This window comes from Notamacropus eugenii, chromosome 7, assembly GCF_028372415.1.
Source record: "Notamacropus eugenii isolate mMacEug1 chromosome 7, mMacEug1.pri_v2, whole genome shotgun sequence".
Taxonomy (NCBI): Eukaryota; Metazoa; Chordata; class Mammalia; order Diprotodontia; family Macropodidae; genus Notamacropus; species Notamacropus eugenii.
Genome location: NC_092878.1, coordinates 112,117,183 through 112,121,305, shown reverse-complemented (window position 1 = coordinate 112,121,305; position 4,123 = coordinate 112,117,183). Strand labels below are relative to the sequence as shown.

General features: G+C 38.6%; 1 pseudogene; it reads right to left on the bottom strand.

Annotated features, from left to right (window-relative positions):
* Window positions 1–2,583: 2,583 nt before the first annotated feature.
* On the bottom strand, window positions 2,584–3,812 carry LOC140514811 (proliferating cell nuclear antigen pseudogene; annotated as a pseudogene).
* Window positions 3,813–4,123: the final 311 nt, after the last annotated feature.

The following is a 4,123-nucleotide window of genomic DNA, read 5'->3' as shown; positions in this document are numbered from 1 at the left end:
ATCCATCTGGCCCTGGAGATTTTTTCCTAGGGAGTTCATTGATGGCTTGTTCAATTTCTTTTTCTGAGATGGGGTTGTTTAAGTATTCAACTTCCTCTTCTGTTAATCTGGGCAATTTGTAATTTTTAAAATATTCATCCATCTCATTTAGACTGTCGAATTTGTGGGCATAAAGTTGGGCAAAGTAGTTTCTAATTATTGTTTTAATTTCCTCCTCATTGGAGGTGAGTTCACCCCTTTCATTTTTAATGTTAGTAATTTGGTTTTCTTCTTTCTTTTTTTTGATCAGATTAACCAAAGGTTTATCAATTTTATTAGTTTTTTCATAAAACCAACTATTGGTTTTATTTATCAATTCAATAGTTTTCTTTATTTCAATTTTATTAATCTCTCCTTTGGTTTTCAGTATTTCTAATTTGGTATTTACTTGGGGATTTTCAATTTGTTCTTTTTCTAGCTTTTTCAACTGCAAGCCTAAGTCATTGATCTCCTCTTTCTCTATTTTATTTATGTAAGCATTCAGAGATATAAAACTTCCCCTAATAACTGCTTTTGCAGTGTCCCATAAGTTTTGGTACGTTGTCTCACTATTGTCATTCTCTTGAATGAAGTTGTTGATTGTTTCTATGATTTCTTCTTTAACCCAATCCTTCTTTAGAATTAGATTATTTAGTTTCCAATTGATTTTTGGTTTCTCTTTCCATGGCCTTTTATTACATGGAATTTTTAATGCATTATGATCTGAAAAGGATGCATTGATTATCTCTACCTTTCTGCACTGGATTGTGAGATTTTTATGTCCTAGTACATGGTCAATTTTTGTAAATGTTCCATGTACTGCTGAGAAAAAGGTATATTCCTTTCTATTCCCATTTAATTTTCTCCAAAGATCTATCATATCTACCTTATCCAGAGTTTTATTTACCTCCTTAACCTCTTTCTTGTTTATTTTAAGGTTGGATTTATCGAGTTCAGAGAGGGGGAGGTTGAGGTCCCCCACTAGTATAGTTTTGCTATCAATTTCTTCCTTCAACTCCCCCAACCTCTCCTCTAAGAATCTGGATGCTATACCACTTGGAGCATACATGTTTAGTAATGATATTGCTTCATTGTCTATGGTGCCTTTTAGTAGGATATAGTTTCCATCCTTATCCCTTTTGATTAGATCTATTTCTGCTTTTGCTTTGTCTGAGATTAGGATTGCTACTCCTGCCTTTCTTACATGAGCTGAGGCACAATATATTCTGCTCCATCCTTTGACCTTTATCCTATGTGTATCCCCCCGTTTCAAATGTGTTTCTTGTAAGCAGCATATTGTTGGATTATGGCTTTTAATCCATTCTGCTATCCGTCTCCGTTTTATGGGAGAGTTCATCCCATTCACATTCACAGTTATGATTACAATCTGTGTATTTCCCTCCACCCTCTTTCCCACCATTTGTGCTTTTAACTCTCCCGTCTCCCTTCCCCTCCTCAATAGTATTCACTTTTCTCCCCCTCCTCCTGCAGCCTTCCCCTCCTTCTTTTAGCCCCCCTCCCTTTTAGTCCCCTTTACTCTTATTGCTTCTTTCCTCCCTTTTAGCCACCCTCCCCTTGCTTCCCCCTTCCCCTCCTACTACCTATAGAGCTAGTTAGGATTATCTACTTAAGATTATTGTTCCCTCCTTTGAACAAATCAGATGAGAGTACCTCTCAAACAATGCTCATCTCCCTCCCCTCCTTCCCTCTACTATAGTTTTGTACTTCTTCCTGTGATATAATTTGCCATTTTCTGCTTCCCCCTTTCCACACCTCCTATTACATTCCCTTCTCATACTTAAATCATATTTTTGACATGACATCATTTACTTTATGCCCGTTCCCTCTACATATATCCCTTTTATCATAATAGCTGCACAGTTCTCAAGATTAACAGGTATCATCTTCCCTTATAGGGAGGTAAACAGATTGCCCTAATTGAGTTGCAAGTTTTTGTTTTTGTTTTTTCCCCTCTGTTTACCTTTTTATGATTCTCTGGAGACCTGCATTTGAAGATCAAATTGTCTATTGAGTTCTGGTGTTTTGGTCAGGAAGCTCTGGAAATCCCTTATTTCGTTGAATGACTTTCTCCTTGCCTGAAATGTTATGCTGAACTTTGCTGGGTAGTTGATCCTTGGTTGGAGTCCCAACTCCTTTGCCTTATGGAATATTGGGTTCCAATTCTTTCGATCTTTTAATGTAGAAGCTGCAAGTTCCTGTGTGATCCTGACTGTGTGACCTTGATATTTAAATTGTTTCTTTCTGGCTGCTTGTAGTATTTTCTCCTTCACTTGATAGCTCTGGAATTTGGCAACTATATTTCTTGGGGTTTTGAGTTTGGGATCCCTTTCCGGTGGGGAACGGTGGATTCTTTCCATGACTATTTTGCCCTCTGAGTCTAGTACTTCTGGGCAGTTTTCCTTGATGATTTCCTGGAAGATATTGTCCAGACTCTTTTCTTCATCATGGGTTTCTGGCAGGCCAATAATTCTTAGATTTTCTCTCCTGGATCTATTTTCCAGGTCAGTTGTTTTTCCAATTAAATATTTTACATTTTCTTCTATCTTTTCTTTTTTTTTTTTTTGAAATAAGATCCTTTTATTGCTATTTCCACAATGCTTTATATTCAATAGCTCCAAGGTGAAAAATAAAAATATTGGCAAGTAATTTTTACATTAATAATAGCTGTAGCGGAGAATCCATGAAAATTTTTGCAGCAGAGCAGGGTCCCATTTGAAAGGACTACTAGTCTGTGAAGAGCTCAATTCCTATATAACTTTATTTAAATTGAAGACATCCTCTTTTTCTGTTAGAATTACAAAAGGAGTTTGTTGGTATAAAAACATCTAAAATAGAATTTCTAAATAAGGCATGGTCTAGGATAATAGTATTAAGATCCAACTTTGGATTTTTTTTAAAACAAATTATGTGGAAAGAAGTACTATATTTACAGAAAGTTATCTACATATATGTGTACCTAGAGGTACAAACTGAGAGTTAAGACTGAAAAGACTTAACAGTTAAACATATTGTTGAATATCTCAAAAGCAGTTCTCTTTTCAAGAGCTTTTCCCTTTATCTTCCTGGAAATGAAATGTCTAAGATCCTCCTTCATCCTCAATCTTTGGAGCCAGGTAATATTTTAAGTGTCCCATATCTGCAATCTTATACTCTACAAGTGGTACATCTGCAGACATACTGAGTGTTACTGTAGGAGAGAGTGGAGTGGCTTTGGTAAAGAAATTCAGGTATCGAAGGGCAAAGGTCAACTGAACTGGTTCATTCATCTCTATTGTAACAGCTTCCTCTTCTTTGTCAACATTACTTGTCTGTGATAATTTTACATTTCCACTTCCTAGTTCTCCACTGGCAGAAAATTTTACACCATCTTTTGCACATGAGATTACAACAGCATCTCCAATATGACTGAGATCCCGACAGATTCGTGCAAATTCACCAGAAGGCATTTTGACCACACAACTGTATTCCTGTTCTGGGATTCCAAGCTGTTCAACATCTAAATCCATTAATTTCATCTCATAGTCTGAAACTTTTTCCTGATTTGGTGCCTCAAAGATCAACGCCAGCGTATCTGCATTGTCTTCGGCCCTTAGGGTAATAATATCTTCGTTGCTGGCACATTTCAGTATTTTGGACATGCTGGACAACGGAGAACAAGCAGTAAATAAACACGTTCATCGATAAAGCCCCGGAGGGGTTACAGCCGGCCCTGTAACGGGGCACACGCAGATGCACGGTGGACGTAAACAGGCACATTCCGGTGGCAGGAGGCACCGCCGATCTCCCTCCTTACCCGAACGCCGATCCCGGTTTTTGTTAAGCAGCACAACCCGCCGGCCCTCCCTAACAGGCGCCCCGCCGCCGCCTCCCTCGGCCGGGCTCGCTCCGGCCACGAGGCCTCTCGTGGAGCGGACATGCTTTTCACTTTAAATAGAGGGCATCGGACGCAAGCCTTCCCGCCACAGCCCCTCCGACCGCATTGTGAGCTTGGCCTATCTTTTCATTCTTTAGATTTTGTTTGACTGATTCTTGTTGCCTCATTGAGTCATTAGATTCTACTTGCCCGATTCTAATCTTGATCGTA